General features: G+C 42.7%; 1 non-coding gene across 1 annotated transcript; it reads right to left on the minus strand.

Moving 5' to 3' along the window:
• Positions 1-576: 576 nt before the first annotated feature.
• LOC116875532 lies at positions 577-691 on the minus strand. Its single transcript, XR_004384213.1, has one exon. It is a non-coding gene; the product is annotated as a U5 spliceosomal RNA (small nuclear RNA).
• Positions 692-14,391: the final 13,700 nt, after the last annotated feature.

Consider the following 14,391-nt stretch of genomic DNA (forward strand, 5'->3'; position numbering starts at 1 on the left):
ACGCTTTCGCATAGGGAAACCATAGACAAACCTGGCTTTTCCAGTTGAGCTCATCTTAAATATTGGACACCAAGAGGGAAGTCTCTCAGGGGTGTCTCTTAGAAAATAAGCTGGGGGATCAGGTGGCCTAGTGTTTTCTCCAGCTCTTCTCCAGATGATCTCCAGATTTCTGGCATTTACCTTGGCTGAGCTTCTCTTTTCTCTGTAAAATAACAGGTTTGATAAGTCAACCTGCAAAGTTCCTTCCAACTCTAAATTTTTCTGGTTTAGAATATAGAAAAGTTCAAGCTAGTAGAACCATGGAATTAAAGGATTTTTGATCCAGAGGTGCCATTGGGGATCATTTGGCCCAACCCTCAAATGTCCAAATGAAACTCAGAGGAGTGCAAACCACAGGGCTGGTGATGCCACCTGAGAGGAGGTGGCATAGCTTTGAGGCTGAGTGGAATTGGGTCAAATAGGGATGGAGAATAGACCTAAAGTCTTCATATGTGGGGACAATATGGTTAAGAGTGGAGTCTTCTACTGTTTTTTTGTCTTTGTTTTTAGATTTGCTGGAGATTATACTTTTTATTTTTTTTCCCTAAGCAAGTTCTCAAAAAATGGGTTGAAGACTCAGAATTGTTTCTCTCCGTGGAAATCTTTAGTAAAAGGTGAAATATTTATGCGATCTGAAGAGAAACCAGAGTAGGGGGATCATCCTTCCTAATGCAGTACCGACCAATGGTGAGAACCTTGCATTAATGCTCACAAGAGCCATCTGAGAACACAGCCATGAGTATGGCTCTGAAACAACATACTTTCCTATAAACTGTTGGGTTTTTTTGTCCCCACCAAATATATGTGCATATAATACAAAAAACAACTGTTTGACTTAAGAAACCTAGTTAGATTTACTAGAAGAAAAATAACAACCTCTTGAACTGAAAATCAAAGTCAGTTATTTGGTATTATAATAATAGCATAAACCAAGATACTGGTACCAAAATTTTCCAAATTTTTTTTGTTTTAAAGACAACATTCTTCTCTCCATGTTTTCACTTTCTTTCATTGTCCCTGGAACTTTTCCACTTTTTAATGGGTTGATATTTTATTGACATCCCTAATACTGACTTTATTTTTGTCAGTTGAGTAAATTCTACCAATTATGGAGCTGTTTGGGTGTTGTACAGATAAAATCCCCAAATAAACAGTAGTTGGAGAGGACTTGCATTGTCTGGTTTTGTCTGGTCCTATGTATGGTTTTTGCACTTCCCTAACTGAGGAGAAGGGAGGATTTCATCTGATTAGCCCCTGTGGGAAGCTGTGTTCTGTACTTGTCAGAGATGCTCCATGATCTTCAGAAGGAATTCAGGGATTGTGGTGATGTGCTCTACAGCTCACCTAACTGGATATTAAAGTCCAGACATGCCTGGAGAGTTCGACTATTTCTGTTTACCCAGTACTCCCAGCCTCATACACCTCCCATCTTGATTATTTATTTTTTGTTGTTTGAGCTTTCTTTTTGGCTTAGGAAAATGTCAAATGTTGAGGGAAGGGGTGTTGCTTGGGTCACGACTTTGACATAGTCTTTGACCAGTGCTCTATTAGAAAACATTTTTAGGAATTCCTCATGCTGGGAGCAGTTACTAAGAAAAACCCCAAGTTAAAAATATATATACATTTTATGTGAATTTTCACTTCTTAAATTTTTCTCTTCAGTTTGCAAAGATAATATTGCTTGTGGAGAGGTTAAAAAATATAGAATAGGTTAAAGAGAAAAGAAAGAGTCCCTAGAAATCCCACCATGTTGTCAAAGACCCCAGTTTCTCTCTTCCACGTATATGTGTATACACATGCAGGAGCATAATGGAAAGCACATGCCGTAACTGATTTTCTTCCCACATCAAAATAGAAACTCTGGGGTATAATTTAACATGATAGTGGTAAATATTAAATGGTGCTCAAAGATTTTTAGTTTTAATTTCTGTCCTGACAGTTGGAAATTATAGTTCTAGAGATGAGTTCATGCACTATCATATCTATGTACATCTTTGTATGCCTGTCTCTATTACATTTAGGGTGGTTATAAAAATTTCTCCCCTTTGGGGGCTTCTGGTTATTACATTTTGGGGAGGGAAATATTATAAGGGGCGCCTGGGTGGCTCAGTGGTTAAGCATCTGCCTTCAGCTCAGGTCATGATCCCAGGGTCCTGGGATGGAGCCCTGCATCGGGCTCCCCACCGGGCAGGGATCCTGCTTCTCCCTCTCCCACTCTCCCTGCTTACGTTCCCTCTCTCACTGTCTCTCTTTCTGTCAAATAAATAAATAAAATCTTCAAAAAAATTTTTTTAAAAAGGAAAATATTATAAAAGCAATGGGGGATACATTATGATGTGTACTGCCATTTTCAAGAGACAATATTTTATGGAGATCTTTCTGTAGATTTAGGAGATTATGTATATATTAATATAATACAGTATATAATAATACATATGATATAATGTATATTCCTTTGATGTATTCCCTGATACAGATGTTTTATAATTTATAATCTTCCAATTTGTTGTATTTGATTGTAAAAGTAATATTTGTTTGCTTTAAAACATTTTAAACCACTACAGAGCAACTGATGAGGGGCACCTGGGTGGGTCAGTTGGTTAAGTGTCTGCTTTTGGCTCAAGTCATGATCTCAGGGTCCTGGGATCAGGTCCCATGTTGGCCTCCTTGCTCAGCGGGGAGCCTGGTCTGCCTCTGTCTGCCACTCCCCCTGTTTGTGTACTGGCTCTTTGTCTCGCTCTCTCTCTCTCTCTCTCTCGATCTGACAAATAAATAAATAAATAAATAAATAAATAAATAAAATCTTAGGGAAAAAAAGAGTGACTGATGAATTATTGAACTCTACACCTGAAACTAATGGTGTACTCTATGTTGGCTAATTGAATTTAAATTAAAAAATAAAATGAAATAAACCACTGCAGAAATATACACAGTAAAATATAAGTTTCTTCCCCCTATTTTCTCTACTCCCTTCTAAGCATATCTGCTATTAATATTTGGTATATATCCTTCCAGACTTTTTTACTTTTGGTACAAACAGAAGTAAGCAATATGGTTTTTATTTTATTTTTATCTTTTCGATTTATTTATTTATTTATTTGAGAGAGAGCAAGAGAGAAAGCATGAGCAGGGTGAAGGGCAAAGGGAGAAGTAGATTTCCTGCTGCGCAGGGAGCCCGACATGGGGCTTGATTCCAGGACTCTGAGCTCATGATCTGAGCTGAAGGCAGACCTTAACAGACTGAGCCACACAGGTGCCCCAGCAACATAGTTTTTAATTTTTTTTTTATAAAAATGAGGTCATACTACAGTATATATGGTTCTGCAACACTCTTTTCAAGCAACAATATACCATGATACATTATCAAAGTATGTATATTTTTAGGGGCGCCTGGGTGGCTCAGCGGGTTAAAGCCTCTGCCTTCGGCTCAGGTCCTGATCCCAGGGTTCTGGTATCGAGCCCTGAACCAGGCTCTCTGCTCAGCAGGGAGCCTGCTTCCTCCTCTTTCTCTGCCTGCCTCTCTGCCTACTTGTGATCTCTCTCTGTCAAATAAATAAATAAAATCTTAAAAAAAAAAACAAAACCCAAAGTATGTATATTTTTAGAAATGGGGTTTGGGACAAAGAGAATCTGAAGCAGGCTCTATGCCCAGCATGGAGTGGGACACAGGGCTCCATCTCACGACTCTCAGTTTGTGACCTGAGTTGCAACCAAGAGTAGGACACCTAACTGACTGTGCCACCCAGGTACACCCAAAGTATGTATTTTTTTAAATGATTGCAGAGTATTCCAGTAGTATGGACCTATCTTTTTTTTTAAGATTTTATTTATTTATTTGACAGACAGAGATCACAAGTAGGCAGAGAGGCAGGCAGAGAGAGAGGAAGAAGCAGGCCTCCCGCTGAGCAGAGAGCCCGATGTGGGGCTTGATCCCAGGACCCTGAGACCATGACCTGACCTCAAGGCAGAGGCTTAACTCACTGAGCCACCCAGGTTCCCCTCTTTTTTTCTTTTAAGATTATATTTATTTATTTGAGAGAGAGAGAAAGAAAGCATGAACAGGGTAGAGAGGAGCAGAGGGAGAGGGAGAAGTGGGCTCCCCACTGAGCAGGGAGCCCAATGCGGGGCTCGATCCTAGGACCCTGGGACAACAACCATAGCTGAAGGCAGATGCCCAACTGACTGAGTCACCCAGTCCTGGACCTATCTTTTATTGATTAACATTTAAGGTTTTTCCCCCCATTTTTACCTATTATTTTTGTTTACTTGTCTTATGAAGAGTAAGTTGATTTACTATGTTGATACATGAGACAAAATGCCCTCTAGGACAGTTATACTATTTTATACTTTTACCAAAAGTGCTGAGAGGACCTATTATCTGGGCATCATATATATTTTTTTCTTCATCAATTTGATGAACAATAAATACAATCCCGGGGCGCCTGGGTGGCTCAGTGGGTTAAAGCTTTTGCCTTCGGCTGAGGTCATGATCCTGGGGTCCTGGGATCCAGCCCTGCATCGGGCTCTCTGCTCAGTGGGGAGCCTGCCTCCCCCACTCTCTCTGCCTGCTTCTCTGCCTACTTGTGATCTCTGTCTGTCAAATAAATAAATAAATAAAATCTTAAAAAAAAATACAATCACCTTGTTGGTTTTATTTATATTTCTTTAATTGTTAATGAAATTAAACATATTCTCATATGTCTATTGACTATTCAGCTTTTCTTTTATAAACTGTCCATTCTTATGCTTTTCTTTTTTTTTTTAAGATTTTATTAATTTATTTGACAGAGATCACAAGCAGGCAGAGAAGCAGGTAGAGAGAGAGAGAGGAGGAAGCAGGCTCCCCACTGAGCAAAGAGCCTGATGCGGGGCTCGATCCCAGGACCCTGAGATCATGACCTGAGCTGAAGGCAGAGGTCTCAATCCATCAAGCCACCCAGATGCCCCTCTTATGCTTATTTTCAATAGAAGTAATTGACTTTATCTTAAAAACTTGTAAAAGTTCTTTGTATATTGGAGAAATCAGTTATCTATCATATGAATTGCCAGTATTTTCCCAATTTATTTGTCTTTCAACCTTGTTTGTAGTAATTTTTTGCCATACCAAATATACAAAAGTTGCTTCTTTTTGTGTGTTTTATGTGTGTAGTCAAATTTCTCAAACTTTTCCTTTTGGCTTCTAGGGCTTCATGTCAAACCTATAAAAATCCCTCATCATCCCAGGATTATACAAAGTACTATGATATTTTCTTTCTAGAACTCTTATGCTTCCATGTTTCTACATTTAATTCTTTAATCCATCTGGAATTCATTTTGGTGTAAACTGTGAGGTGTGGGTCTATATTTTTTTCCCGAATAGTTAACCACTTATTCTAACATCCTTTATTGAACAATCCGTCTTGCTCCCACTGATTTTAACCACATTGTTTTCCCTGGATCTGTCATCTATTCCTGTGCTGATAACACACTGTTTTAGTTTCTGTAGCTTAAAAATATATTCTAATATCTGATAGGATTACTCCTTTAAAATATTATTTCCACAAGGTTTTTTTGAGATTTATTTACTTATTTGAGATAGAATGAAAATGAGAGAGCAGTGGAGAGGAGCAGAGGGAGAGGGAGAGAAAGAACTTTTTTTTAAAGATTTTATTTATTTATTTGACAGAGATCACAAGTAGGCAGAGAGGCAGGAAGAGAGAGAGAGGGAAGCAGGCTCCCTGCTGAGCAGAGACACACACACACACCCCCTGACGCGGGGCTTGATCCCAGGACCCTGGGATCATGACCCTAGCCGAAAGCAGAGGCTTTAACCCACTGAGCCACCCAGGTGCCCCAGAGAGAAAGAATTTTTAAGATTTATTTATTTGTTTGAGAGGGAGAGAGAGATTGAGTAGGAGGGCAGAGGGACAGGGAGAGAGAATCTGAAGCAGACTCCACCATGAGCACGAGACCAATGCAGGGCTCAATGTCATAACCCTGAAATCATGACCTGAGCCAAAATCTAGAGTCAGACACTTAACTGACTGAGCCACCCAGGTGCCCCTAAAGTTAATCATTTTATTTTTTTTATTTTTTTTTAAAGATTTTATTTATTTATTTGACAGATATCACAAGTAGGCAGAGAGGCAGGCAGAGAGAGAGAGAGAGAGAGGAGGAAGCAGGCTCCCCGCTGAGCAGAGAGCCTGATGTGGGGCTCGATCCCAGGACCCTGAGATCATGACCTGAGCCCAAGGCAGAGGCTTTAACCCAATGAGCCACCCAGGTGCCCCAACACAAAAATTTTTTTAAAGATTTATTTATTCATTTTAGAGAAAGGCCGAAAGGGGAGAGGGCAAGAAATCTCCAGCAGACTTCCCGCTGAACGTTGAGCCCCATGTGAGGCCCAGTCCCACGATGCCGAGATCATGACCTCAGCCGAAATCGAGAGTCGATGCTTAACCAACTGAGTCACCCAGGCTCCCCTGCACACAAATTTTTAACACAAATGTCATACTTTTATTATAAAATTGCAGGCTTCAGATCTGCCATGTATGAAGGAAGATTAAAATTCAAGTCCAAGTTCAGAATTCTAGAGAAGCATTCCTGATTAAGACCATTCTCCAGCATGCCTCTGTATCCCCCACGCTTACTTCTGCATCCCCAGTAGCCCAAGACTTAACTTGGATTATTTTAATCTACTGCTAAATTGCTTTGTGATTTTTCTCAAGCATCTGCAGCTTGTGTTATGTCTCCTCAACAACCTTGTAAACCTGCTCCTTTTTTTCCCCTCCAGTCCCCTCTCATAACATCTGGCACTGGCTTTACACAGTCACAGGCTCATTAAATTATTGTTGACTGATTGTTATCAAAACTTCCATATTGGACTCCGTGGGGTGTCAGGAGACTGCCTGGAGGGTGATGTAAATGGGAATTAAGAGGGAATTCAACACACAGCATTTTGCTTCCAGATAATATACTACTCGTTGCCATTTATTAAGTGCCTATTAATTGTCCTGTCATAAACATTGCCTCATTGAAAATTCGTACAACAATCTCTTGAGGTGGAGGTTTTCTGGTGATACTCAGTGAGGTTAAGTAATTTGCTTAAAGTCTCTGGGCTTAATATCAGATCCAGGCTTTGAACCCGGGTTGCCTACTACACAGCATCTTCTACCATGCTTCATTGTCTCCATGTCCTCTCTCTGCCGAGGGCTACCCATCACCTTGTCCGGTTCATGCTTTTACTCTCGTTGTTATAGTCAGGTTTGCCCTGAGGGAATATCTAAGCTCTCCTGCTGAAGCATAAGATGAAATACTCAGGAAGCACCAAAGAATCATTACATCTCTCACAATCTTACTTCACGCCCTGGCCCAGCTGTCAAGGATCAAGTTCATTCCTTGCTTTATTATGTTCTGTGTTCTGGATGGGGTTCCATGCTGGCTAGCCCAGGTGTTATAACTGTCACCTCGGCTAGAGCTGGAGGTGGTATGTGGAGTTGAAGCCAGACACCGCAACCACCATAAGGATGGGAGATATCATTTTCCTAAAGGGGACAATCCCAGTGGGTGCCTGGAAGTTCAGTCTCGTCCCGGTCTTCCCTCAGGTGACATCTTCTTCTTTACTTCTAGAAAATGTGTAAAGCTTGGGATGTCAGAGAGCACTTTGGAGAAATGTAGTGTAAATGAAATCAGAAACATACAGATTGGCATTACCACAGAGGAGACTCACATTTTAAAGCAGAAAGGAAAATATATGGGACAAAGGACCAGGTGGGCTTTTAAGGATGACATGGCAGGGTTGGGATATTTCAGCAAATTCTAATCTGTTGGGCACCGCACCCCAACCTGCCCCTCACAGCTGCAGAAAGACAGCCACCTCAGGGATGATGGAGGTCTGGATCTGTGTTCTCAGAGGACAGAGGCTCTGCATTTGGAAATGGAAGGAGTAGATTGTTGACGCAGCAATGCCATTTAACATTTGTGACTTTGTCACTGGACAAAACACTTGGTCCTTGTAGATTTTTTCATCTGTTTAAAAAAAGCAAGGGCTTATTTAATGACAGCATCTTTGCTACCCCTTGTATGGCTTTGTGACATCATGGTTCCAATTTGCTGTAAACTATTAAGCCATTATCATCATTTAGATGTATAAGAGACTTTAGAGAGATAATAAGTGATGATAATTAACAACTTAGGTCAAATGGACTGACAGTTTTTAAAATTGCTATAAGACCTTTAAGGGGATGTTAGATAAGAACTCACATCAATAACTATTTTTATTAGATGACCCTTTCTCAGCCTGGATTCCTGGGTGACCTAGTCATTCATTTGGTAATAACAGAACCCAGTTCTCCATGCTGAGTATGAGTGTGTTCTGGGCCATGGGGGTTTCTGTAGAGCACCAGGGATAGTGATGAGCTAAAAGCCCTTAATACTGGAAGGAAGCTTAAGGATCATTCATTCCAATTTCCTCGTTTTCCAGGTAAACAGAATGAGGCCCAGAGAGACAGGGCAATTAGCCTGAGGCCACTTGGCTAATGGCTGAGCTGGGGCTCATCCTCAGCTTTTGGTTCTTAAACTCTAGTGATGTGATGAAAGAATACGTGAAAATAAACTAAATTGAAGAATGCTTTGAAAACACTATCAAAGACGGGTCACTTTGCAGCCATTTTTCTTTTGTTCTCAAGGAATACAGAGATAGCTGATACCTGATTGGCAGGTTAGGGAAGGCTTGGCTCCCACAAGATCCTCATCAGCCCTCTTTAAGGCTACCAGTTGTCTCGCTTGCATGGAAGCATTTCTCAGATCTCAGGCTCTTGATAACAAGGTGTTGGAACTGGTCATCTGCAGTGAACCCTGTGCCCGGGGAAGTTCCAAATTCTCTTCCCCGTCCTCTCTCCCTGGGAGATGCGCAGGCTGATTTCATTCCTAGAGGAATGACTAAGTGATCCTTGGACTCAGACCAGCCTAGGCATAAATAGTAGGAATCTGTTCATGGTTATTTCTGTAAGCCTTAAAAACATCCCTAGCCAGGCAAGAGATAGGATGATAATGGAAAAACCATTGTCAAGTTATAAAAAACTTGCACCTTGAAATGGGTCTGGTCCTAATTGGAAAATTGAAGCCCCCTCCCCCTTGGCTTAAAGTAGTTTTGGCTGCATTTGGCTGTTCTTTTCTGTTTGGAGGACTTCTTGACCCTTGAGGTGCAGCTCTCTGCCTGGTGCCTCACCTGTTGCTGTCCAGTTTCCCAGCCTGGGTTCCTGGCTCCCTGACACGTGATTTCTCAGACTATTCTTGGTCTGTCTACCCCTGTTCTTTTCTTTCTGCCCTAGGACCCCTGGATTTGACCTCTTGCTCGCCTAACCCATGGTTCATTCATGCCTGTTCCTTCCATCCTTTACTCTCTACTCAGGATATGAGTTTTTTATTCCCATAACTGACTCAGTTGCCTTCCCTGCCTGCCCTTAACTCTCACCCCTTCTACAACGGAGCCTCATTACTACTCCATTTCTGGGGTGACTCTTCCCTACCACACTGAATCTAACATTCTCCATGCCTAAGCCCCAAATGGACAAGAACACGAGACAACTATTTGCCCAGTACCCTGCCTTCATTATCATCCCCCAGGGTCATGTGGTGTCCTTACTGGGGTGTGGCTGCAGGACCTTGCCCATCTCTCACAAGCCATGCGGTATATTTAGAACAATAGTTAAACTTTCCCCCACCATGACTCTCTTTGCTTTGCCGAAGCAGAAAGTTTCAGTGTCAAGATGTTTCTGAGAGGGCATCAGCTAGAGGGTTATTGTAAGAACCTGAGCTAGAAGGACAAGAACTTGAACTGGAGACATGGCAGTATGAAGAGAAAGCAAGAGACAGTTTTTTCATGAGAAAGAGCAACAGGACTTGGAGACTACAGGGACGTAGGGAGTAGAGAAAAGGATCAGTCAATGCAAAGGCCATTGTTAGAACTGACCAACTAACTGGTCTAAAATATAACAGTTTTCATCTCCAAGCCAGTTCTTCCTCTGTCTCTCCCCATTTCATTCAGTGGATCTAACACTCCCTTCACTCTCCACCTTTGAAGTTCTGAAAGGTCTTTGACTCTATCCGCAAGGTCTTCCTTAAATCCAGTATATCGCAAGTCCTACTGATGTTTCCTTTAGAATGTTTCTTCAAATCCACCCCCTCATTTTATTCCTAGTGCTCCCACACTGAGTTAGGGTCCCAGAGCATCTAGCCAGGACTTACCTCAGTTCTACTGTCAGTCTCCCTGGGTCAACCCATGCCACACTCAGCTGCTAAATCATCTTTCCAAGACACCACTTTAAACATGCTGCCTCACTGCAAAAAAATATCCCCATGACTTCTGTTGTGTGGGAAATCATCATACTCTGATGGTAGCCTTCAGTTGGGTTCATGATCGGGTGAGCTATCCCTAAGGTTGCAGCATAGGGATGCCTGGGTGGCTCAGTTGGTTGGGCATCTCAGATGATGATCCCAGGGTCCTGGAATCAAGCCCTCATCAGGCTCCCTGCTCAGCGGGGAGCCTCCTGCTTCAGCTCCCACTCCCCTTGCTTGCCTCTCTTTTCTCTCTGTCAAATAAATAAAATCTTAAAAAAAAAAAATAGAAAAAGTCATGTTAATGCTCAAATCACATGGTTTATTAAGTCAAATTAAAACACACAGCAAGAGGGCTCCTGGGTGGCTCAGTTGTTAAGTGTCTGCCTTCGGCTCAGGTCATAATCCCAGGGTCCTGGAATCGAGCCCCGCATTGGGCTCCCTGCTCCGCGGGACGCCTGCTTCTCCCTCTCCCACTCCACCTGCTTCTGTTCCCTCTCTTGCTGTCTCTCTCTCTGTCAAATAAATAAATAAAATCTTAAAAAAATAAAACACATAGCAAGAAACAAGGGGAGGGATGCCTGGGTAGCTCAGTGGGTTAAGCCTCTATCTTCAGCGCAGGTCATGATCTCAGGGTCCTGGGATCAAGCCCCACATCAGGCTCTCTGCTCAGTAGGGAGCCTGCTTCCCGCCCCCACACCTGCCTCTCTGCCTACCTGTGATTTTTCTCTCTCTCTCAAATAAATAAATAAAATCTTAAAAAAAAAAAAAAAAGAAGGGGAAAGTGACGAGGCTACCTTATCAACTTAGGGAAGGGTACAAGTAGGGTGGAAGGAATACAGTACCTGCATTTGGGGTATGCACTGTTTATGTATTCTGGATTTCTGTCTGCTGCATCTGACATATCTGCTGAAATTACAAGAACCAGAGTTGACATTCAAGGAAGGGGACCCACAGATGGAAGGTTCCCTGGGCCCGTGGCAGACATATGAATGAGTATGCAGGACCATTGCTGTAACTTGCTAAGCTCCTGAGCTGCCATGAGTATATTTGTATATCTTGGGTAAAGTACACAGGGAACATACCAGAATAGATGTCACTGAAATGTCATATGAAAACCTCGTGAATAATGAGTGCCCTTATACATTGAGTCTATCATGAGTATCAGTGCCTTTGGTATATTTAGTGCCTTATGCATGTTTATGTGCCTTCTGGATGTTTATGATATCATAAATATTTAGTACCTTTTATGCATTTGGCACGCCATGACTATTTAGTACACAAAGGCTTTTTCAATCTTGGGTATCTCTTCTGAGTCCTATCCACACATACTCTACTTACTAGTTCACACATCCTATGACCTCTGTCTCTGTCTAACAAACACTGGTTATTAGCTACTCACCTATCATTAAAACACCTTAAAATATTTCACTCAGATTTTACAAACTACCAACTTATTTATCTTTTATAACAGGACTGAATATTCTCAAATCGGATTCCCACCTTCCCTTTGCCCCCACCTCCTCCTTCTCAACTTTATTAGGTCCTGTAAGGTCTCACTCATAGGTCTTCAGGGAGCTTCCCTCATGGGGGGTGGGGAGGAGCTGGGTGGCTCAGTCGTTAAGCGTCTGCCTTCAACTTGGGTCGCGTTCCCAGGGTCCTGGGATCCAGCCTGGCATCTGGCTTCCTGCTGAGCGGAAAGCCTGCTTCTCTGCTTCTCCCTCTCCCACTCCCCCTGCTTGTGTTCCCTCTCTTGATGTCTCTCTCTCTCTGTCAAATAAATCTTTAAAAAAAAGTCTTTCATGTAGGGGTGCCTGGGTGGCTCAGTCAGTTAAGTGTCTGCCTTCCGCTTGGTCCATGATCTCAGGGTCCTGAGTTCGAGCCCCACATCGGGCTCCCTGCTCCGCAGGGACTCTGTTTCTCCTTCTGCCTTTGCCTCCCACTCATGCTCTCTCCTTCTCTCTCTCTCAAATAAATAAAATCTTGAAAAAAAAAACATCTTTCATGCATCCTGTTTCTCCAACTAGACTCTAAGCCCTTTGGCCTCAGGATTCCCATCCAAGGCTTCTTGTCTCCTTCACAGCACCTGCCTCAGAGCCATTCACAGAGATGTTCAACTCAACATTTGTGAGTGCCCACAGGATACCAAGCACTCTGGTGGCTTTTACACCCATTGTCGCCTTCATCTCCCATGAGAGTTGCACCAAGTATTGCTATGCCCGTTGTGAAAACAGAGGCTCAGAAGGTATAGCAATCTGCCTAAGGGCACCCAGTTAGCAAAGAACAGTCTTTTAATTCCGCATTTGGGTGATAGCCTCGTACATATTGTCTGTTTCAGGAAATATTTATTCACAGTGGGGATGGTCATTATCATCATGGTCTCAGTTCCTTCCTACCAAGAACTTGGCTGAAAATTCCCTGTCCTTGAGCCGCTCCCCTAAAGTTCTTCCAGTGACCTGCATCCCCAATTCCCACTCAATTTCCTAGTCATGTCACATCTCTTTGCTAAATTCTCATAGACCCTGACACCTCACGCATCTTGTCTCCCCACAAGCCCTTCTCCGTATCTTTCCCCCATGATGGTTTCTCTTCCTCATGGCCCCCCCTTCTTACATCCCCCTTCCAGTCCAGTTTTACTTCGGGTTGCAGGGATGAAGAAATACACCCCCATGTGGGAATGCTCTCTGAACTAGAGTGCTTATGTCTAGGAGATACCTAAGGTTCTTTGGAGGGAATATTATTACTACTTATTAGCTGGGTGGCCTGAGCAAGTCACACCCCATCTCCATGCTTCAGGTTTTTTTTTTCTTAACCATTTTTTAAATTTAAATTCCAGTGGGTTAAGCCTCTGCCTTCAGCTCTGGTCATGATCTCAGGGTCCTGGGATCGAGCCCTACATGGGGCTCTCTCCTCAGCGGGGAGCCTGCTTCCCTCTCTCTCTCTGACTGCCTCTCTGCTGACTTGTGATCCCTCTCTCTCTGTCAAATAAATAGATAAAATCTTAAAAAAATTTTTAATTCAATTAATTAACATATAATGTATTATTTGTTTCAGGGGTACAGGTCTGTGATTCATCAGTCTTATATAAAACCCAGTGCTCATTACAACACATACCCTCCCCAATGTCCATCACCCAGTAACCCTATCCCCCCACCTCCCTCCCCTCCAGCAACCTTCAGTTTGTTTCCTAAGATTAAGAGTCTCTTTTGGGGGGCGCCTGGGTGGCTCAGTGGGTTAAAGCCTCTGCCTTCAGCTCAGGTCATGATCCCAGTGTCCTGGGATCGAGCCCTGCATCGGGCTCCCTGCTCAGCAGGGACCCTGCTTCCCCCTCTCTCTGCCTGCCTCTCTGCCTACTTGTGATCTCTGTCAAATAAATAAATAAAATCTTTTAAAATATTAAAAAAAAAAAAGAGTCTCTTTTGGGGTACCTGAGTACCTCAGTGGGTTAGGTGTCTGCCTTTGGCTCAGGTCGTAATCCCAGGATCCTGGTATTGAGTCCCAGATCAGTCTCTCTGCTTGGTGGGGAGTCTGCTTCTCCCTCTGCCCCTACTCTCCTGCTTGTGCAAGCTCTCTCACGTGCGCGCTCTCTCTCAAGCAAATAAATAAAATCTTTAAAAAAAAAAAGTCTCTTCTGGTTTGTCTCCCTCACTGGTTTCATCTTATTTCATTTTTTCCTCTCTTCCCCCATGATCCTCTGCCTTGTTTCTTAAATTCCACATATCACTGAGATCATATGATAATTGTCTCTCTCTGATTGACTCTCTGATTTCACTTAGCATAATACCCTCTAGTTCCATCCACATCATCGCAAATGGCAAGATTTTATTTTTGATGCCTGGGTAATATTCCTCTGTGTGTGTGTGTGTGTGTGTGTGTGTGTGTGTGTGTGTGGCTGGGCTCTTTCCATAGTATGGCTGTTATGGACACTGCTGCTGTAAACACTGGGGTGCAGGTACCTCTTCAAATCACTACATTTGTATCTTTGGGTAAATACCCAGTAGTGCAATTGCTGGGTCATAGGGTAGCTCTATTTTC

This window comes from Lontra canadensis, unplaced genomic scaffold (genome assembly GCF_010015895.1).
Source record: "Lontra canadensis isolate GAN:19392208 unplaced genomic scaffold, GSC_riverotter_1.0 scaffold41, whole genome shotgun sequence".
Lineage (NCBI taxonomy): Eukaryota > Metazoa > Chordata > Mammalia > Carnivora > Mustelidae > Lontra > Lontra canadensis.